The sequence below is a fragment of the Canis lupus genome, chromosome 15 (assembly GCF_011100685.1).
Source record: "Canis lupus familiaris isolate Mischka breed German Shepherd chromosome 15, alternate assembly UU_Cfam_GSD_1.0, whole genome shotgun sequence".
Classification (NCBI taxonomy): Eukaryota; Metazoa; Chordata; class Mammalia; order Carnivora; family Canidae; genus Canis; species Canis lupus.
Genome location: NC_049236.1, coordinates 45892284 through 45916018, shown reverse-complemented (window position 1 = coordinate 45916018; position 23735 = coordinate 45892284). Strand labels below are relative to the sequence as shown.

General features: G+C 37.3%; 1 long non-coding RNA gene across 6 annotated transcripts; it reads right to left on the bottom strand.

Moving 5' to 3' along the window:
• Nucleotides 1-1126: 1126 nt before the first annotated feature.
• Nucleotides 1127-22991, bottom strand: LOC102155745. 6 transcript variants are annotated; one of them, XR_005370832.1, is made up of 3 exons: nt 22703-22987; nt 20101-20470; nt 1127-1259 (listed from the first exon to the last, which is right to left on the bottom strand). It is a non-coding gene; the product is annotated as an uncharacterized LOC102155745 (long non-coding RNA). The 6 variants fall into 6 exon arrangements; XR_005370831.1 differs by having other exon boundaries at nt 1207-1259; nt 20089-20470; XR_005370828.1 differs by having other exon boundaries at nt 1243-1259; nt 19925-20470; nt 22703-22991.
• Nucleotides 22992-23735: the final 744 nt, after the last annotated feature.

Genomic DNA, 23735 nt, shown 5'->3' with positions numbered 1-23735 from the left:
TAATTCTGTTGAAGTCATATTTCCAAGAAGTGTGAATAAATTGGCACAAGACCTGAGAATTTGCCTAAATTAAGGCTTGCAAAGAATTACATGTTCCTGCCACTCCTTTCTCTCTATATTGACCTATAACTAAATAGGCTGTAAACTCTGATACTTAATATTGGCAGTTTCCTCTAATTGAAATCAATGATCTGAAACCAAAAGACCCTTGAAACACAGATAAGAATTAGAAATCTGTACAGCCTAGAGCCTATAGTAAACAATACTGCATTGCATACTTTAAAATTAGCTAAGAGGGTAGATCTTATATTAAGTGTTCTTATCACACAAAACTAATAAATAAAGAGTGGGAGAAACCTTTTGGGTGTGATGGATGTTTACGGCATAGATTGTTGTGGTGGTTTACGGATATAAACTTATTTCTAAACTCATGAAGTTGTATAAATCAAGTCTGTGCATTTCTATAAGTCAACCATACCTCAATAAAGTAGCTAAAAAACACAAGAATTAGGGTATAGGGTTCATTCCCCTCCTCTTTTTCAAAATTGAGATTTGAATATGTCCACTGTATTGAGAAGGTTTCTTACAGTTTTCTATTCCTGTCTCCTGACTTAACGGGGAAGTACACTCATAAATATTCAGAGATAGACGCATTACATGCACACAAACTTTTAAAATGTTAACTTATAAATAAATGCATTGAAACTTGTAAAGGCATGCATACTTCATGGAAGACTATGTTAAGACTATTTTTAATAATTCAAGTACTTCAAGGCAGCCCTCTAATAGAACTCAGGTCAAAAGTTTTTATTTTAAAATGGAAAATATGTTGGGAGATTTCAGTGCTAGTTTCAACCATGGAATTAAGTGGTAACCAAGAACAAATCATACAATGAGTCTTATGAAAAAATGTAATATGCCCTTTTCCACATTTTAGTATCATTTATTTTCTTTTTTGGAATGTGTGGTCTAGGTGTGATTGTTTAGATTATATTTACTGCTAGCTAAGACTTGCATTTCCTCTATTGTATGAGAAGCAGTAGGCAGAGGCAATGGTAATGCTAAGTGAGTGAGTTAAGTCAGTATTATCTTATTAATCATAGGTTAATTAACACTTATGTATATCTAGTAATTTTTGAAAACCATTTACAAGCTATACTAGTCTCAAGGAATGAAGAGGTTTTATTTCAGTAGAAACAAATTACCAAACCTATCCTTGGATTATTCCTTGGGTTATCTTCAAAGCACATGAAGTTTGGCTGAAAAAAAATAGAAAAACAGTTATTAGACTCTGAACTGACACTTAAATAAGATTGAGGCAATGGGATGGCTCCCATTGAGAGCAGAGTTTCAGTGGACTGCCTAATGTCCTAAATTCTATGGTAACACAGACTGTATAGTTACAGTTCTAAGGCTACCTATTCTATTGGGTACAAAGATCAGTGTCCTATTTCCAAACTCCACAGCATTTAAAAATCTTCTTTGGGTCAGGCTTATTTCAGAGAAAGGAAGCTTTCAGTTTATTTTGAGTTTTAGGACAGATTCTGGTAATCTAAATTAGTTTATCATATTCGTGATGTGTAAAAATTTGAGACCCAACTGATTAAGCCTCTAAGAATCCTAGCTTAGAGTAGACTCCTCATGCAGGATACAATTTCTCCTTCACCTGCTTGATGATGTTGTCTCTTTATGCACAAAGTATGAAACTCATAAATAATTTGAGTTTTTCCCCAAGTTGTCTGAACTACCTAGAATCAGGAGTGAGATAGTAGAAGTTATTTCACTCTCTCTCTTGTTCTCTATGAATGTGGGACACCCACAAAATCATTCTCTTTTTTAAGATTTTATTTATTTATTCATGAGAGACGCATAGAGAGAGGCAGAAAAATAGGCAGAGAGAAAAGGAGGCTTCCTGCAGGGAACCTGATGTGGGACTGGATCCTGAGACTCCAGGATCACGACCTGAGCCAAAGGCAGACACTCAACCACTGAGCCACCCAGGCGCCCCTGACAGAATCATTCTTAATTTGAAATTTCAGATCAGTTCAACCAAATTTGCCAAGTGGCTATTCTTCTATACCATTGTGTGCCAGCTAGCATGCCAGACACTCCTGGTGATTGCAAAATGATAGGTAGGAACTCTTGGCAAAGACTCAAGAGCCCTACAGCAGCCTTCTGAATTGGGTTGAGATTCCTTTTTTTTTTTTTTTTTAATTTATTTATGATAGTCACAGAGAGAGAGAGAGAGAGAGAGCCAAAGACATAGGCAGAGGGAGAAGCAGGCTCCATGCACCGGGAGCCCGACGTGGGATTCGATCCCTGGTCCCCAGAATCGCGCCCTGGGCCAAAGGCAGGTGCTAAACCGCTGCGCCACCCAGGGATCCCGGTTGAGATTCTTTTTTGTTGAATTTTAGCATACATTCATAATATTTATTCAGGAGGTTTCTCTTGTGTGATTTTGTTTTCTCATAGATGTGATATATGATTTTTATCTTTGCAGAATAACATGCTTTCAGATCACGAACTGAAGCTTTCTTCTGCACATACAATATCCTTCTTAATGGCATAGGACACTTCAAATGTCCTAAGAATTTCTTGATTTGCCTTTCTAGTTGTCATAATTGGACTATCTTTTATTTTTTTTAAAGATTTTATTTATTTATTCATGAGAGACAGAAAGAGAGAGAGAGACAGACAGACAGACAGACAGGCAGTGGGAGAAGCAGGTTCCATGCAGGGAGCCGGATGTGGGACTCAATCCCAGGACTCCAGGATCACACCCTGAGCTGAAGGCAGATGTCAACCACTGAGCCACCCAGGCGGTCCTTAATTGGACTACTTTTCATTGCTACAGTGGAATCAGAGGAAAATCCACATGCTAAATGATCCAAAGGCAAAACTGGGGTATTTTATATTACGTTTTAAAACTGGAAGCTCTCACCTCTTTGGTACTCAACTGACGATTATCCTGACAGAATTGTAGGCCAAGCTTGATGTTACTACAGTGTTGAATTCTGTGTTTAAATATTCTGCAGAGTGCATCAGGAATAGTAACAGGATCTATCCCATCATTCACACATACAAAGCTCTAGAATAAGAGTACTCAGAACATAGTAAGTAGGTAATACATTCTATTGACCCTCTCACTTTGTGGTTGATTATAGCCCCTGTGGTCATTTTTTTAAACATAGAATAAAGGTGTCATTGATTGTAGGTGTCTTGGTTTTGTTCACTGATATATTCCAAGTGTTTAGCAATGAGTCAGACATAATAGATGCTCAATATTTTGTTAAATGAAACAGCATTAGGCTGGTTTCAGTCAGGCTGCTGACCTACCATCCCAGCCTGACTTCAACCTGACCCCACTAGGTCTGCAAATATGATGGTGTTGTCAAACATACTCTAGGAAGATGCTGTTGACTCTCTTCTACTTTCTGAGGAGCCATGATAATAGAAGCTGCTTATTTGTTTGATTGAAAGTCATGGTCAGGAGAGTTCCTGGACCCTTGCTTTTTTTGTGGAAAGAGCATGAAAACTTTATACTTGATGGGAATTTCAGTGAAGTTTTCCATTTTCACTTCTTTCAGCTACAATTTATTAAAGCTCTTTGCTTCTGGGAGCTTTTATTTTAGACATTCTCTTGGAGGAGGAAATTATAAACAAAAGAGGCCCACATTTTAATTCATTTTTAAAATCTATCCTTTGAATAACAGATGGCTGACAGTTAGAGATAATGGCAAAATATTAAAGGATTTAATATATCTGGAATCTATTCCAAAGCCAAGCTGGGAGCTTTTATCTTTCTAATGATGGCAAATGAAGAAAAATTAAAAGTCATTTCAGGACAGATTTGTTTTGTAATTTAAGGTGAAAAGACTTTTCTGGTTCATATAGTGCATGCTTTCTTGCAGCCCCTCAGGAATTAGCTTGTTGAATATTGAGAGAGGATAGCACAGCTAATGTGGCTTGGCTCATAAAAGTACAAATTTCCTATTTCCTTTGTGTTGCTTTTCATCAGAACATGTTTCAGTTAGATGAATTTTTTTTTTTTTTTAATTCTAGCTTTTTCAAAGGTTTCCAAATTCTAGTTACTCTTGAGATTTAGGCTGCCTTTAAAGTTTAAGGATTTTTGGATTTGTTTAGTGTTCTAAATAAATCTGGATTTATTTAATTTCACCTTTTATAATCCTCTGTGATTATTTCTACTGTTATACGTTTGCCAATTACTGTCCCCGTTTTAAAGTGAAACTTTCATTTGTGACTCAATGAATAAACATTATTAGTTTGGTAATTTATATTGTGTTTTTCACCATGGCATCTCTTTCCTGCTCCTTAAATATTTTGTGTTAATCACCAATTTTAATATTCTTTGATCAGAGTCATTAAGATTGGTAGATTTGCCATTATAATCCTTATTCTTTCCCATATCTTGCCACTATATGTCTCCATTGCTGTATCATTCTTATTGACTATACTTCCTTATTAGCAATGATTGCATTATATTAATATATATCCCACAGAGATTTTAAATTACTTGAAGGTATAAACCATGCCTCTTTAACTTTGTATATCTAGCATATGGCTTATAGTAGGTACTTAGTATATTTTTATTGAAGAAACAAATAGAAATAGAAGAAACAAATAAAATGTGGTGAGCTGGTACTTGTTATTTAAGTCATAGAATCTACAGAGAAGTATGGAGAATAGTTATTACAAATATAAATGAATTATATTATAGTTTTGAATATAAGAAGTATATAAGTATAAAAACTCATTGTTCTCTGGTAGACTCTTAAAAACAAACTGGTCTTGTCTTGCTTTCAAGATGGGCATACTTAACACATTTTATTTGAAACTTGTGGGTTTCATATTATGGGACTATCTTTTTGATGAAACTAACTTAAATGTGGTCCATGTAAAATTTTATTAAATACATTCTTTTAGTTTAGGTTCAGGGTAAGCCACTTTTTACTGAATATTACATCTTTCATGTATTTGCTAGTATTACAATAAGGTCCTTGCAGTGTTTCATTCAATGCAAATGCATTCTGTATTCTTTCTATTAACACTGATTGTTAAGAAACATTATTGTTATTATTTTTTAAAAAAGTTTCACTAGGAAAGTGAGTTCCTTGATTTATGAGGATCTGGACTTAAATGTTGTGACAAGAATTACCTTTTCTGTGTAATGATGCAGAGCACTCAAAGTACTTGTTGACTACACTTACAGAGTTATGTATAGTTTTCAAGGTCTAAAGAACTAAACAAATGCCAGGTATTAAAAGTAAGTTAGCAGTTTCACTTTTACCTAGAATGTAGAAACCAGGGAAGAATGCTGTCACACTTATGCTAACAAGGAGAAAAATTCAGATACACTCCAAAATTGTAACTCTTTTTGAGCCCATTAGAGAGCTGAGGTAGCTTACATTCCAAAGCATGACAAGTCCATGAAATAAGAAGTCTAACTGCTAGAGGAAGACGGAGATGCCACACAAACAGGTCAGAATTGGTCAGCTAAAATTTTAGCCAACTACACAAGGCCAAGTGTGGACTGGCATGACAGTTTGAAATACATGAGTTCTCACTCACTAGCAAGATGTTTTCTATTCACCTTCGCTGGTGCTCGTGAGGGTAGGACAAGAGACCACCTCTTTAGGGGTATCAGCATGCAGAAGATGATCTGGGGCTTCTGCAATAAGAACTTAAAGCCTCTGCCTTCCTGGTCTTTCATCCTCTATAAATTAAAAGTATAAGCCACTTAGGAGGAGCACCCACTCACAGAGCCCTTGTGGCTGGAAATAGAGTAGAAGAAAAAAACCTCTATCCCTGTGGAAGAACAAGAAAGCAGCCTGGCTTCTGGAACCCATAGTAGACCAAGCACTGGTCTGCTAGCATAGGGAGGGCAAGAAATTTCTGCCCGAGATAAACCTCAGATGTAGTGCAGAGTTTGGCTTCCATAGGAAGGAAGGCAGAAATACTGAGAAAGCTGTACGTTAAATTCTAGGAACACAAGGCCTGCCTGAGATTGAGGCTCAGCCAGGAGGAAAGGGACCCTGTCTTCACCAAACCTAGCACTGACTATGGACCAATAGCCATTTACAGCTGGGGGGTGGGGCAAGAGCATGAAGAGTGTCCCACCCCTTCTTCCCCCTGCAGTTGGCAATTAGCAATGAGTGAAAGTGAGGGTGGAGCATGGACGTTGAGAAAACTCTCTGGCACTCTATTTCCACATTAAGCACAGGCAATTGCCTCCCATCACTAGAGGAATATGAAGCCTGTGGTATGCTGCAATGAACCTAGATATAGATTGCTGTTGACTAGATTAACTCATTTTCTCACTCGTATGGCCTGAAAAAAGAGGGAAATAAATATTAGTTACATCAGCCTCTATCATCCCACTTAAAATGACTGACGCTCATTTAAAAAAATTATGAGACAATCGAAAAAGCAAGAAACTATAACCTATTATCGAGAGATAAAGAAATCAAAAGGTCTTGCCGAGATGATCAAGATGTTGGGGCAATCAAGCAAGGACTTTGTTTTTTATTTTTTTATTTAAATTCAATTAGCCAACATATAGTACATACTTAGTTTCAGATTTTAGAAATCAGTAATTTCATTAGTTGCCTATAACACCCAGTACTCCATGCCCGTCACCCAGTTACTCTATCCCCCCCACCCATTTCCCCTTCTGCAACCCTTTGTTTCCCAGAGTTGAGTCTTTTGTGGTTTTGTCTCCCTTTCTGATTTTGTCCCATTCAGTTTTCCCTCCCTTCCCCATGATACTCTTCACTGTTTCTTATATTCTCCATATGAGTGAAACCATATGATAATTGTCTTTCTCTAATTGACTTATTTCGCTCAGCATAACACCCTCCAGATCCATCCACATTCATGCAAAATGGTAAGTATCTATTCTTTCTTTCTTTCTTCTTTCTTTCTTTCTTTCTTTCTTTCTTTCTTTCTTTCTTTCTTTCTTTCTTTCTTTCTTTCTTCTTTCTTTCTTTCTTTCTTTCTTTCTTTCTTTCTTTCTTTCTTTCTTCTTTCAGATTTTATTTATTTATTCATGAGAGACACACAGAGAGAGAGGTAGAGACACAGGCAGAGGGAGAAGCAGGCTCCATACAGGGAGCCCGACATGGGACTTGATTCTGGGTCCCCAGGATCATACCCTGGGCCGAAGGCAGATGCTCAACCGCTGAGCCACCCGGGCTGCCCTATCCTTTCTGATGGCTGAGTAATATTCCATACCACATCTTCTTTAGTCATGCATCTGTCTACGGACATCTGGGCTCTTTCTGTAGTTTGACTATTGTGGATATTACTGCTATAAACATTGGGGTGCAGGTGTCCCTTTGTATTACTACAGTTGTATCTTTGGGGTAAATCCCTAGTAGTATAATTGCTGGGTCAAAGGGTAGCTCTATTTTCAACTTTTCGAGGAACCTCCATACTGTTTTCCAGAGTGGCTCTACCAGCTTGCATTCCCACCAACAGTGTAAGTGTTCACACCCTCGTGAACATCTGTCATTTCTTGAGTTGTTCATTTTAGCCATTCTGACTGGTGTGAGATGATACCACATTGTGGTTTTGATTTGTATTTCCCTGATGCTGACTGATGTGGAGCATTTTTTCATGTGTCTGTTGACCATTTGTATGTCTTCTTTGGAGAAATGTCCGTTCATGCCTTCTGCCCACATCTTGGCTGGATTATTTGTGTTTTGGGTGTTGAATGTGGTTAAGTTCTTTATAGATCTCAAATACTAGCCCTTTATCTGATGTACCATTTGCAAATATCTTCTCCCATTCCATAGATTGCCTTTTAGTTTTGTTGACTGTTTCCTTTGTTGTGCAGAAGATTTTTATCTTGATGAAATCCCAATAGTTCACTTTTGCCCTTGTTTCCCTTGCCTTTGGAGCTGTGTCTAGCACAAAATTTCTGTGGCCTAAGTCACAGAGGTTGCTGCCTGCATTCTACTCTAGGATTTTGATGCATTCCTGTCTCACATTTAGGTCTTTCATTCATTTTGAGTTTATCTTTGTGTGTGATATAAGAAAGTGGTCCAGTTGCATTCTTCTGCATGTAGCAGTCGAAATTTCTCAACACCATTTGTTGAAGAGACTGGTTTTTTTCTATTGGATATTCTTTCCTGCTTTGTCAAAGATTAGTTGACCATAGAGTTGAGGGTCCATTTATGGTTCTCTATTCTGTTCCATAAATCTATGTGTCCGTTTTTGTGCCAGTACCACACTGTCTTGATGATCACAGCTTTGTAATATAGCTTGACATTAGGCATTGTGATGCCACCAGCTTTGGTTTTCTTTTTCAACATTCCTTTGGCTATTTAAAGTCTTTTCTGGTTCCATACAAATTTTAGGATTATTTGTTCCAGCTCTGTGAAAAATGTTGATGGTATTTTGGTAGGGATTGCATTGAATGTATAGATTGCACAGACATTTTAATAATATTTGTTCTTCCAATCCATGAGCAGGGAATGTTTTTCCATTTATTTGTGTTATCTTTAATTTCTTTCATAAGTGTTCTGTAGTTTTTAGAGTACAGAACCTTTACCTCATTGGTTAGGTTTATTCCTAGGTATCTTATGGTTTTGGATGCAGTTGTAAATGGGATTGGCTCCTTAATTTCTCTTTCTTCTGTTTCATTGTTAGTGTATAGAAATGCAACTGATTTATGTGCATTGATTTTATATCCTGCCATGTTGTTGATTCCTATATGAATTCTAGCAATTTTGGGGTGGAGTCTCTTGGGTTTCCCATATGAAGTATAATGTCATCTGCAAAGCATGAGAATTTGACTTCTTTGCCAATTTAGATGCCTTTTATTACTTTTTGTTGTCTGATTGTTGAGGCTAGGACTTCTAGTACTATGTGGAACAGCAGTGGTGAGAGTGGACATCCCTGTCGTCTTCCTGACCTTAGGGGAAAAGTTCTCAGTTTTTCCCCATTGAGAATGATATTTGCTGTGGGCTTTTTGCATCTGGCTTTTATGATTTTGAGTTATGTTCCCTCTATCCCTACGCTGTGGAGAGTTTTTATCAGGAAAGGATGCTGTATTTTGTCAAATGCTTTTTCTGCATCAACTGAGAGGATCATATGATTCTTGTCCTTTCTTTTGTTAATGTGATGTATCACATTGGTTGATTCGCAGATGTTGAACCATCCTTGGAGCTCAGGAATAAATTCTGCCTCATTGCAATGAATAATCTTCTTTTTTTAAAGATTTTATTTATTTATTCATGAGAGAGACACACACACACAGAGAGAGAGAGGCAGAGACACAGGCAGAGGGAGAAGCAGGCTCCATGCAGGGAGCCCGACATGGGACTTAATCCTGGGTCACCAGGACTACACTCAATCACAAGAGGCTGGGCTGAAGGTGGCGTTAAACCTCTGAGGCACTGGGGCTGCCCAGTGAATAATCTTCTTAATGTACTGCTGGATCCTATTGGCTCGTAACTTGGTGAGAATTTTTGTGTCCATGTTCATCAAAGATATTGGTCTGTAATTCTCCTTTTTGGTTGGGTCTTTGTCTGGTTTTGGGATCAGGTTAATGCTGGCTTCATAGAATGATTTTTAGAAATTTTCCTTCCATTTCTATTTTTTGAAATAGCTTCAGATGAATAGGTAATAATTCTTTAAATTTTTGGTAGAATCCCCTGGGAAGCCATCCGGCCCTCTTATTTGTTAGAATATTTTTGATTAGTGCTTTGGCTTCTTTCCTGGTTATGAGTCTGCTCAGATTTCTGTTTCTTCCTGTTTCAGTTTTGGTAGTTTATAAGTTTCTAGGAATGTATCCATTTCTTCCAGATTGCCCTAATTTGTTGGCATATACTTGTTCACTTAAAATTGTATTTCCTTGGTATCTATCCTGATTTTTCCTCTTTCCTTTGTGATTTTGTTAATTTGGGTCCTTTGTCTTTTCTTTTTGACAAGTCTATCTAGAGGTTTATCAGTCTTCTTCAAGAGACAGCCTCTAGTTTCATTGATCTGTTCTACCATTCTTTTGGTTTCTATTTCATTGATTTCTGCTCTAATCTTTATTATGTCTCTTCTCCTCTTTGGTTTAGGCTCTATTTGCTATTCTTCCTTCAGCTCCTTAGGTGTTAGGATAGCTTGTGTATTTGAGACTTTTCTAATTTTTTTTGAAAAAGTCTTGTATTGCTATATACTTCCCTCTTAGGACTGCCTTTACTGCATCCCAAAGGTTTTGAACAGTTGTGTTTTCATTTTACTTGTTTCCATGAATTTTAAAAATTCTTCTTTAATTGCCTGGTTGACCCATTCATTATTTAGTAAGATGCTCTTTAACCTCCAATATCTGACTTCCTTCTAAATTTCCTCTCACTTGGGATTGAGGGTAATTTTCAAACCATTATGTTCTGAAAATATGCAGGGGATAATCCCAATCTTTTGATACCAGTTGAGACCTATTTTTTTCTAATATTTTATTTATTTATTTATGAAAGACACACAGAGAGAGGGGCAGAGACAGGCAGAGGGAGAAGCAGGCTCCATACAGGGAGCCTGATGTAGGACTCAATCCTGGGACTCCAGGATCATGCCCTGAACCAAAGGCAGATGCCCAACCACGAGCCACCCAGGCATCCAGAGACCTGATTTGTGACCTGGTATGTGATCTATTCCAGAGAATGTTACATGTGCACTCGAGAAGAATGAGTATTCTGTTGCTTTAGGATGGAATGCTCTGTATATACCTATGAAGTCCATCTGGTCCAGTGTGTCATTCAATGCTCTTGTTTCCTTGTTGATATGCTTAGATGAACTGTCCATTGCTGTGAGTGGGGTGTTAATGTCCCCTACTATTATTATATTACTATTATTGATTTATTTCTTTAATTTTGTTATTAATTGGTTTACATATTTGGCTGTTCCCAAGTGAGAAGCATAAATATTTACAATTGTTAGGTCTTCTTGTTGAATAGACCCTTTAAGTATGATATAGTGTCCCTCTTCATCTATTACTACAATTTTTGGTTTAAAATCTAATTTGTCTTATATAAGAATTGCTACCCCAGCTTTCTTTTGATGTCCATTAGCACTGATACATGGTTCTCCATCATGTTCAATCTGGAAGTGTCTTTGGGTCTAAAATGAGTCTCAAAAAAAAAAAAAAAAAAACAAAAAAAAAAACAAAAAAAAAAAAAAAATGAGTCTCTTTTTGACAGCATATGGATAGGTTTTGCTTTTTATCCAATCTGATGCCCTTTGTCTTTTGATTGTAGCACTAATTCCATTTACATTCAAAGTAATTATTGAAAGATATGAATTTAGTGCCATAGTATTATGTGTAAATTCACTGTTTCTATATATTATCTCTGTTCCTTTCTGGTCTATGTTAGGTTTGGGGTCCCTTTTTGCTTACAGGATCCCCTTTAATATTTCTTGCAGGGCTGGTTTAGTGATCATAAATGCCTTAAGCTTCATTTTATCTTGGAAGCTCTTTATCTCTCTTTCCATTCTGAATGATAGGCTTGCTGGATAAAGCATTCTTGGCTACATGTTTTTCTCATTCAGCACCCTGAATATATCATGCCAGCCCTTTCAGGCCTGCCAGGTCTCTGTTAGTAGGTCTGCTGGTAGTCAAATATTTCTACCCTTGTAGGTTAAGGACTTCTTGTATGGAGCTGCTTTCAGGATTTTCTCTTTATCTCTGAAATTTATGCAAGCTTAACTAGTTTATGTTGGGATGTTGATCATCTTTTGTTGAAGTTGAGGCGGGTTCTCTGTGTCTCTTGGACTTCAGTGCCTGTTTCCTTCTCTAGATTAGGGAAGTTCTCAGCTATGATTTGGTCAAATATACCTTCTGTCCCCCCTCTCTTCTTCCTCTGGGACCTCAGTAAATCTAATAGTGTTTCACTTTATGGTATCATTGATTTCTTGAAGACTCCCTTCATGATCCCTTAGTTGTTTTTCTCTCATTTACTCAGCTTCCTTATTTTCTAACATTTTATCTTCTATGTCACTGACTCTTCTGCTTCATTTACCCTAGCCATTAGAATGTCCATTTTACACTGCATCTCAGTTAAAGCATTCTTAATATTGGCATAATTAGACTTCAGTTCTTTCATTTCTGCACCAAGGGATTCTCTAGTGTCTTTTATGCTTTTTGAAGCCCAGCTAGTATGTTTATAATCGTTAGGCTGATTTCCAGATCTGACATTTTACTTATATCCATATTGATTGAATCTATGGCAGAAAGTATTACCTCTGGTTCTTTCTTTTGTGATGAATTCCACTTTCTAGTCATTTTGTCCACAGAAGAATAGATAATGAGAGAACAAAAAAGGAAAATAAATAAAAAGTAAAAATAAAAATACCAACCACAACCCCAGAAAAATATACACTAGACAAACCAGAAGAGATCTGAAACCAAAAAAGAAAAAATAAAGTGAAAAAAGAGACAATATAATTAGCCAGGTGGACAGAACAGGGTGATCAACTTAATCCTGGGTGTATTTTGGTCTATTTTATATAAGACACTTGATCCCACAATTGTAAAGAAAGAAAAACAGATATATATAAAAATAAAATTGAATACAGTGAAAGGAAGCCAAAAATGAAAAATATATCTATAAAATGTAAATGTCAAAATGAAAACTTAAAAAAAAGACTTCAAAACAGAGAGTTGATTAAAATAAGAAACTAGTTGAAAAGGAAAAAAGAAAAAAAGAAAGAAACATTTAAACTGAAAGATGAAAGAATCATGAGAAAAAACCCCTTGAATTCTATATACAATTTTCCTCTAGTGCTGGACTTCTGTAGATCTGTGTGCTCGGTAAATTTGGTGTTAGCCTGATGTTCTAGCTGGTCTTCTGTGGGAGGGGCCTGCTGCTTGCCAGGGGGTGGGGCTCAGTGTGAGCTGCTTCCGGTTGCTCTTTGTGGCTTTTGTTCCCTGAAGGAAGGTTTTCTTTTCTTTCTTTCTTTCTTTTTTTCTTTTTTTTTTTTTTTTTTACCCTGAAGGTTTTCTGTGCTGCTTTAGAGGATGAAAATAAAAATGATGGCTACCCAATATCCAGGCCAAGAGCTGAAAGATCCCAGCATCGCTCTTTAGTAAAACCTAAGGGGAAAGTAGTCTTCACTTTTTTTTTTTTTAAATATATGTATATTTTTTTATTGGAGTTTGATTTGCCAACATATAGTATAACACCCAGTGCTCATCCGGTCAAGTGCCCCCCTCAGTGCCCGTCACCCAGTCACCCCATCCCCCTGCCTGCCTACCCCTTGCTCATTTCCCAGAGTTAGGAGTCTCTCATGCTCTGTCACCCTCTCTGATATTTCCCACTCATTTTCTCTCCTTTCGCCTTTATTCCCTTTCACTATTTTTTGTATTCCCAAATGAATGAGACACCATATAATGTTTGTCCTTCTCTGATTGACTTACTTCACTCAGCATAATACCCTCCAGTTCCATCTATGTCGAAGCAAATGGTGGGTATTTGTCATTTCTAATGGCTGAGTAATATTCCATTGTGTACCTAAACCACAGCTTCTTTATCCACCATCTCTCAATGGACACCGAGGCTCCTTCCACAGTTTGGCTATTGTGGACATTGCTGCTAGAAACATCGGGGGGCAAGTGTCCCGGCGTTTCACTGCAGTCTTCACTTTTGTGTGCACCAGTCTCTGCAGACTTCTGCGGTACACATCTGCACTGCCCGTCCTGGGGGGTGGGGTCCCCACGTTACTGCCCTTTGCAGGGCTCCCACAACGGAAAGAAGTTGCCCCCTGTTGCAGTTTGATGTTTATGGCAAATGGAGCTGAGAGTCCACTGACCATAGTGGGTTTCCCTGCTCCAGAGCTTGGGAACTTGGTGGCTCAGGCACCCCCTGTCTGTCTGTGACCCCTGGGATCCTTGGGATCCTGAGACCCACTGTCGTCCCCGCCCCCAGGACTCTGCCTCACTTGCCACCTGAGCACCTTTCAGGCGGGGATGTCTCTCACTGGAGCAGACTTCTAAAAGTTCTGATTTTACACTCTGGAGCTGTATTGCTTTCAGGTGGCCACTTATGGAGGCTCCTTCCCCTTGCCATTTATCTTTGAATCTATCCCCTCAGATTCACTTTTCTGCACCTCATACCTTGCAAAAAGTCATTGCTTTTCTATTTGTAGAATTCCAGCAGTTCTTTTCTTACATCTGGAGTTGAATTCACAAGTATCAGAATGATTTGATAGGTATCTATCTGAATTCAAGGGGTAAAATGAAGTCCCCCACTTTTCTCCCATCTTGTCTCATAATCAAAGGTATTTAAATAATCATAATAATTATGTTCAAGGAGCTGGTGGAAAGGTGCACACCATGCATGTATAGATGAGAAATTTAGGAAGAAAGATTAAATTAATAATGGGTAATTATAAACAAATTTTAAAAAATAGAATGAATACCTTTGACAAATTCATCAATAGGCTTGATAAAGCTGAGTAAAGAATGAGTGAACTTGTAGATAAGTCAAGAAAACTTATAGAAAATATCCACACTGAAACACAAAGTGGAGAAGAAGTGTTTAAAATAAAAACAGGATTGCTCTGTCACCACATTGACTGCTTCAGGTCCTTGATAGACTCTGCTTCACTACATGTTGGAAGGATTATATATTTCTGTTCTGCTTATTAAATTTATTGTTGTTATTATTTTGGTAACTAAAAAGCACCTCTGTTGACATTTGTTTTGGACAGGTTGGGTGTACCCTTAGAGCTGCCCCTAAAAGCTAAGGCAACCTCTTTTGGAGAGGATGGCATCCCTCTTTGTGAAAACAAGATGTCATTTTCTGGAAGTAAAATGTAAAGCCTAAAAAAAACCAAAAAAAATAAAACAAAACAAAACAAACTCCAAAAGATAATATCCAAGAGTTGTGGGACAGCATTAAACGGTCTAATATATATGTATTTAGAGTCCTTGAAGAGAACACAGAGATAATGAAGCAAAAGTAATATTTGGAGAGATAAAGGTTTGAGAATTCTCCAAAAACAATGGAATATATCAAAGTGCAAATCCAAGAAGCTCAGAGAATTGCAAGCAGAATACCTACAATAAATGAAAAATAAGTTTAAAAAACAAACACAAATTTTAAAACATTATTATAATCAAGAATAAGGAGATACTCATGAAGACAGAGGAAAAGACATCTTGTAACTTTCAATAAACAAAAAAAAATTATTTAGGCCTCTTGTTAGAAACTATGAAAACCAAAGACAATGTAGTAACATCTTTAAAGTACTGAAAGACAAAACCTGTCAACTCAGAATTTGATGTACAGTGAAAATATCTTTCAAAAATTAAAGGTTAAATAAAAGGTTTTTTTCATCTACAAGTTTTAAATTAAAAAATGAAAAAAAAATGAAAAAAAAATAAATTAAAAAATGAGAGAATTCATTGCCAGTAAATCTACCCTATAAGAAATATTAAAGAAATGTCTGCCTGCTGAAAAAGCATAAAACCAGATGGGGCCTTAATTCATAATAAAATGAAGAGTTTCAGTGTTAAAAATAAAGGTAAGATTTTTTTTTACCTATTTTTAATACTCTATGAATTAAATGATAAAGAAAAATAGTGAAAATATCATTTGATTTTATGCATAAAAATAGAATAAGAAAACAAAACTATAAGTTATAGGAGAGAAGAACTGGAAATATATGGTAGTAAGGTTCTTACACAGTATGTGAAGTAACCAATATTATTCTAAAACAGACAGTGAGGGATGCTTGGGTGGCTCAGCGGTTAAGCGTCTGCCTTCTGGCTCAAGGCGTGATTCTAGAGTCCCGAATTGAGTCCCACATAGGGCTCCCTGCACGGAGCCTGCTTCTCCCTCTGCCTATGTCTCTGCTTCTCTCTCTCTCTCTTTGTGTCTCTCATAATAAATAAGTAAAATATTAAAAAAACAAAACAGACAGTGCTAAGTTAAAGATGTATAGTGTCAACTTTAAGGCAGCCGTAAGAGGGAGAAGAACTGGAAATATATGGTAGTAAGGTTCTTATGCAGTATGTCAAATAACAATGTTATTTTAAAACAGACAGGGATAGGGATCCCTGGGTGGTGCAGCAGTTTAGTGCCTGCTTTTGGCCCATTACCTATTTTTTCTAAACATGCTGATTAAAAAGCAGAGATTGTCAGGTTAGATAATAATATAAAATGCAACTATATGCTATCTATAAGAAACTAATATGAAGACAGAGATCTGTGAAAAGTAAAAGGATGAAAAAAGATATATCATACAAACATAAGTCAAAAGAAAATGAAGTGACTATGTTAAAATCAGACAAAATAGACTTCACCCAAGAAATAATATCCAGGATTGGAGGGACATTACATACTGATGAAGATGTTGGTGTACGAAGAAGACTTGACAACTTTAAGTGTGCTTTTGAAGCACAGCGTGACTTCACAATGCCCAAAGTAAAACTGATAGGCATCGAAAAATCCATAACTATAGTGGGAGATGTCAAAACTCCTCTTTTTGTAATCAGAGAAACAAGTAGAGAAAACATATCTAAGAATGTAGAAGATGTAAACAACACCATTAGCCAGCGTGCCTTAATTGACATTTAACATTCATCAAAGTAGACCATATTCTGGGCTATAAGACAAATCTCAAAAAAGTTTTGATGAATTGAAATCTGACGAAGTATATTCTCTGACCACCCAAGAATTAAACTAGAAATTAATACCTGAAAGATACCTGGAAAATGATATTTATGATTAAAGAACATGCTTCTAAATAGCTCAGAAGCCAAAGAGGAAGTCACAAGGGAAATTAGAAAATATCTGGAATAGAATAAATAAGAAAATACACCACTAAAAGTTAGAGATGCACCTAAGTGCATAAAATAAAAGGAAATGATCAAAAGGAAATTTATTGTATTCTTATATTTAAAAAGTATTCAAAGTTTTCATCTTCAGAAACTAGAAGAAATAGCAAATTAAACATAAGTCATGCTAAATGAAGCCAAGTCAGATAAAAAGAAAAAGGAAAAATACAGAAGAGGTAAAGTGACCTAAAATTCAAAGAAATAACAGTGAAAATGGGGATCCCTGGGTGGCTCAGCGGTTCGGCACCTGCCTTTGGCCCAGGGCAAGATCCTGGAGTCCCGGGATCGAGTCCCACATCAGGTTCCCGGCATGGAGCCTGCTTCTCCCTCTGCCTGTGTCTCTGCCCTTCTATCATGAATAAATAAAAAAATAAATAAATAAAAAGAATAACAGTGAAAATCTTAATTGAGATGTGTTGTGGTTTTTTGTTTTTGTTTTTGCTTTTTTTTTTGGTGGGGAGGAAAATGGAGATCTATATGGAAACTTATATGAAAGGGCCTAGAATAGGTGACACGACACACTCTTAAGGAAGAGGTCACTTTGGCCCGGGTAATTTGCAATTTTTTGGAAGAAGGTGCAAGTTGAGCTGGGACTTGAAGAATGAGAAGGCTTTGAGCAGGTAGAAATGACAAGGGAGGACATTCTCAGCACAAACAAAATAAAGTCTATGGAGAACAAGGATGAGACTTATTTGACTGGAACAGAAGGTCTTCTGTATTGGGAAGAGGAGGAAGACAGCTATAAGGACCATGTGCGAATGCCGTATGCAGGAAGTTGGTATTTATCCTGTGGGGCAATGGAAGTAAGAAATGATGTGATGTGATAACATGATGACAGTCCCTAATGCAGATGGGAGAGGGGAAGGCAGAAGGATGCATGTGGTGTATCTGAGGTTGAAGTGGTAAGTGTGGGAGCCTTCCTTAGGAAATAGAGATGAACATTACCAATACTGTGAGTAGATCATGGAATGTGGAGGTGAGTTGAGTCAAAGATAACTAAGATTTTAACTTGGAGTAGCCAGAAAAATGATGGGAAATCTTTAAACAAAAGGAACACAGGGAGAAGTTTTGGAGAGAATAAATTTGCAATGTGTCAGACTTAAAGAAAGAGGTATAGAGTCCAAGGAGAAATGTTCCAATGGCCATTGGAAATGGAGCATTGGAGCTTCTCAGGATTGGAGATGTTTGTGTATATGAATGAATCTAGTGATGTCTGAAGCTGAAGTTACAGATGAGATCTTAGGAAAAACACTTAGAATAGTAGAGAGCTGGGGACTGTGTCTCTGGGAACACCCACATTTAGGAAGTAGAAGGAAAAGAGGCCACAAAAGAATCTGGGACAAGGTGATTAGAAACATGTGAAAAGCCAGAAGAGACTTTGTTGTTGTTTTTTATGGCTGACTTTCAAGAAAAGGCGTTGCTAACAGTCTGAGTTGCTACAAATTAATAAGAATAAAGGCAAGGCAATTGTTTTCCAGTTTATCATCAGCAGATCATGGATAGCATTTGGAACACAGTTTTGGTGGCTTGGGGAAGCCAGATCTTCAGGGTCCAAGGGGAGTGTATGGGAGTTCATTCCCAAATATTCTGAAAATGAGAGAAAAGAAAGAGACTGCATTATAGGTGGAGGAAACAAAATGCCGTTTATCAGGTAGTGAGTTTAAATTTGTCTTCAAAGATGGAAGGAGTCCTAGAAATTATTTTATTCAGCCGTAGTTGTTTGATGACTGCCTATGGGACATATGTAGTTGCCAGGCTGCACCACACCAGTAGATACTTTTTATTTGGGCAGTAGTGTGCTTAAAACATTGAATTAGGTGTGAATGTGTATAAATGAAAAGTTTTTCCATAAACCCCCTGGTTTTTAGCCTCTCTCGAAAGAGTTGGAAGTTTGGCAACACTGGGCTTGTCTTCCTGCAAACCATTAATCAGCTGGAGTTGGATAGCCAGCCTCTGCCCTTTCAGAAGGGCTCATGTTTTTTGCTTAGCCACGGTCTACACTCCATTTAGAATACCTGCTGAATCCTTCTAGGTACTTGGGTTGGCAATCCATAATTCAGTCCAGTTTCCTCGGTTTGTAGAACCAGAGCATGAGGTCCATATTGGAGGTGTGACTTGTTCCAAAGTCACATTTCTGGTCACTGGAAGGATCCATTTTAGACCTCAGATCCCCTGATTCTTTTAATAACTGAGTAGACTGGGTAGACTCCTACCCTCTTTACTCATTATCTTTTTCTCTGGATTGGAAGTCTCTTAAGGACTGGTCCATGGCAGATTTTACCCTCTTCCCAGTTTCGAGTATTGTCAGATAGCACCTACATGATTTGTCTGGCTGTGCTTCAACCAGGTTTCTAGTCCACATGGTGATCTATTCCTCCTTGGACAGGGTGGAAACCCTTCTGGTCACCAAGTCCAAGGTCTCTCTTGTCAGGACTTTGGCATAATGTGAGGCAAATAAATTCCCCATAAGATTTCTTTTATGAGGATTTTTGAGGCTTAAGTGGAATGATGCTAAACAATGACTATCATGCGTTGCCTCCCAAAGTAGAAAATTAAGTTCATCTCACTGAAATGAATACCAGATCATGTTGTCCAAGTCCTCCATCCTAATCTATGGTTTATTTTTCAAGGAAATTTGAAAATTGTGTTTGGTTTTATATTATTTAAGGCTTTATAGTCTAAACAAGAAAATTGTAAGATAATGGTCTTTCTTATTTTCCTTCTAGATAGGAAAATTGTTATTCCAAAGTATTCCTTTGAAATTTGAAAGAGGCCATAATGCTATTTAAAAATGGATTCTAACCCACTCCCTCAGAAAGGGTTTTTTCTGAAGCTTGTAGTAACGGCTGCATTAATTGATTTCTTTCTCTACACTTCCAGTCTTTGCCCCTCTACTACCCAAAAGGAGTAGGCCTGGCTGAAAAATAGGGCAGCTGATGAAATCTGGCTAGTGGATGGTGTTCATCCTTAGTGTTAAAGATATAATTGGAAATATTGCTACTTCAATGAATTATGGTTCCTGAGATAAAAATTGTATTTAAAAGTTTTCCAAACTAATTACTTCTTTCCTGAGCTTACCTCTTCCATGTGATGAAGGCATTACAAAATCCAGCCTATATTAGCCAGTACACGCTAATACTGTGATTGTTTCCCACCTTCCTCCCACTTTGTAGGGCTTCTGACTTAGTAGTAGGCTGGATTCTATCCAGTTATTGATAACAGTTTTACAACTGCTTTCCTACCTCATGACTTACATCACCATATTCTTTGGTACCTGATGCACTGGCACATCTTAAAGGTCTTACGATGGTAGTCTCCATTGCCAGTACCACTTTCTTAATGGGTCAGGTAGGGCTTTCTTATGGTACAATCATAAACAAGCTCTGGAGTCTCAGTGGCTTAGTAAGTAAAGGTTTGTTTCTTTTCTCCTATCATTTGAGGTGGTTTTCCTTTGTCGTGCGATGCAGCCATAGTCAACACGTGGTCTCCATGGTTGCCTTCATGGATAGTCACACATTGCATTTTACGAAACAGGCATGAAAGTGGTATATTGCATTCCTCTCCAGGTCATTGGCCCAAACTGAATCCCTTGGGAATACTGGGAGTTTTATTCTTCCTTTTTTTCTGGGGAAAAAGAAAATAGAATTGATGTATATTTATCTACTCTTGCCATAATATGAATCTGAATATATTGTTGTTTTAAACTGTGGGAATAGCCTTTCTGTTTTTTAAACAAGGATCTTCTGACATTCTGACATAGACTTTGGAGCTCTATAATTCAACTTTATGATTTGACCAAGCACATTAGATCACCAGAGAAAACTTGTGTTCAGAAGGATCAGAGTCTCAAACATCGTCTGTTTGTGCAAGCCACCTTCTAAACAAGACAAAATATATTTAAACATGTATATAAACTTTTTCAAAATTTAGTGTCTGTTTCAATAAGAAAGAATCAATATGCATGTATGTGTCTGTCGGCTTGACTACTAACAAGTGCTAATCTTTCTTTATCCTAACTGTACATCTACTTTTCCAGTAGATTTCTGCAAAATGAGGAATTTCCTTAAGTCAGTCAGTCAGGAGTAGATAAACTGGCTATAGCATTAGATGGATATATTAAAATGATGGCCTACTAAAGTCAACTGCAAGAGTGTCCTAATGGTCACCTCAAAGTTTTATTGTTACTGGGGAAATTTAATGAAGTTTTATTAAAAATAAAAAAAATTACAGTTGGAAGATTGTCTGCATCATTGATATGGGGTGGTGCTGCAATAGAATAATTATAAAATGATGGTCATTGAAACACATAAGAAAGTATCTTTTTATAAAATCTTATATGCTAAAATCACTATGTAGGTGAGGGAATGCAGAATTCCATCAACTTGGATAGACAAGAGGGAGGTTAATTTTAATCCTTAAGTGTGTGAATGTGTGGATGCAGAATCTTATCAAGTCTAAATGGTCAATGAAAAGTGTAAGTATCTCCAGCTTTCTGAGACTCGATTTCTTCATTTCTAAGAATAGGAATAAAAACAAGATGTTGTTCATATGACTGCTAAAATGATGAAATAAAATCATCTGTTGACAGCGTTTTGTACAGTATGGTGGCACATAGTGAATGAGTATCCTGGGGCTGCTGCTGCTGGAAATGATGACTCGCGATGGTAGCAGCCAGCCAGCCACGTCAAGCACATGCTTTGCTTTGCCACAGAGAGGTCTGATGTGGTGTGTTGTGTGCAGAATGGGCTATCTTCCTCTGCTTCCCTCAGAAAATGTGTCTGCTTTTGTCTTCCTCCATCCTTCTTCCAAGTCTCTTATTGTTTCTAATTTTCAAAACATAAACTAGACAATAACATTTTTATTTCTTTTCCTTCCTCCTCTTCCGTCCAGTACTTCTGGTCCTTTTTCTTTACCCTTCATATCCTTGCCCATTTTGCTGATTATTCTCGTGAGTGTTATTTAGTTGGGCTTTGTCTTCTATTGGCTCTTTGGCTAAGAGCATAGGGATAGTAGGAGATTTAATTGTTCTAACTGATTGAGAAACCTGGAGTAATAACTAGGCTTTTCTAATGTCTGTCCTGTATTTCTGCTTCCCGTTCTCTCTCTCTCTCTCTCTCTTATTGTGGATTTTTGCTTTTTCCAATTGATGGATCAATAATTTTCTTTTTTAAAAAAGATTTTATTTATTTACTCATGAGAGACACACACACACACACAGAGGCAGAGACACAGGCAGAGGGAGAAGCAGGCTCCATGCAGGGAGCCCGATGTGGGACTCGATCCCGGGACTCCAGGATCACGCCCTGGGCCGAAGGCAGATGCTTAACCGGTGAGCCACCCAGGGATCCCAATAGTTTTCATTTTAAACATATTTTCTTTATTTCCCCTAACATCCCTCCAATGATGACACAATGATTTTTTAAGTGAAAGTTTGCCTAGAAGTATATTTCTTCAATAATTGCTATTATGTTTCTTTCTCCTCTCTCCTCTCTTTTCTTGTCATCCAGGGCCATTTGCTAATCTACACCAGAGGGCAGTTTTCGTACTGAATTCTACGCAAAGAGTATATCCTCTGTCATTGTACAACTAAGCCATCTGCCCCCATCCAAACTTTAGTCTTGTTAAAACAATACTCTGCAGAACTATATGACATCTTATTACCATAAAGATATAAGCAAATAGTTAATGTCCAATATAGAGATATTGGAGAGATATCAATATAGATACTAATGCAGAGATATTAATATAATTTTATGAAGTACAACACACATATGATTAATTTTTACTTCTAAAAGGACAGTAAAATCCACCTGATTTCATCTTTCTCAGCCAGAGAATAAAATTGGAGTTACTCACAGTATTATGGTTCTTGACTTGTGGGTCATTACTATGGTGTCTTTACAGAGCATCTCACCTTTCATAGAGGCAAATCTACTAAAAGTTCATGGATGTAGTTAAGGACTGTTCCCTTTCAGAAACCCTTTTGCCACATGGCGCACCGTGTCTAGAATCTTGTGAGTGATTACATCACAAAGGAAACAGTAATTAGTATTTTAAGAGCTATGAATAGTGCCATTGGACAAATCTCTTAATGAGATGACTGTGAAAATGACCCCTATGCTCCCCTTCTTCTACACTGGCTTTATATTAGTGGCAGTTTCAGATCTACTGTCACTGCCTTTCCAAACCATTGTGACATTTTTGTTTATAAGCTTGCTAACATGGTATGGTGTCTGCTGTTTTCAACTAAGGTCATATAGTGTGTGAACCACCAGAGTAAGCATTTCAGAAAGTGGGTGTAGATGTATTCCACCCTGCAAGTTCTTTGTAGAGTTCATTGTCTTGGAAATTTTATTGGTAGACCAATTCTTGCTGTCTCCACCACACTGTTATAGTCAGCTGCTCCTTTTTACTGTTTTTTGGTGATGAGGCTAGGAGAACTCAGAGAACATTTGCCAACTTTAAATATATTCTGAGTTTTCCCTGTATTATGGATGATAATGAAAGAAAAAATCTAAAAGAAAGGGTTGTAATTATCTAATATCTTTCTTTCTTTTAAGTTTACTGTATGCTCACCTTGATTTGTGTTTTAGGCCTGGAGCAAGCGGTTTGTATCTGATTTGTGAATTCATAGCATTTCCCAAATTTACTTCCTTAGGTATTTGTATTGGTGGGTATTTATTTATTTATTTATTTATGATTTTTATTTATTCATTCATGAAAGACACACACACACAGAGGCAGAGACATAGGCAGAGGGAGAAGCAGGCTCCATGCAAGGAGCCTGATGTGGGACTTGATCCCGGAAACCTGGGATCACACCCTGCACGGAAGGCAGATGCTCAACTGCTGAGCCACCCAGGTGCCCCATATTGGTTTCTATTTAAAA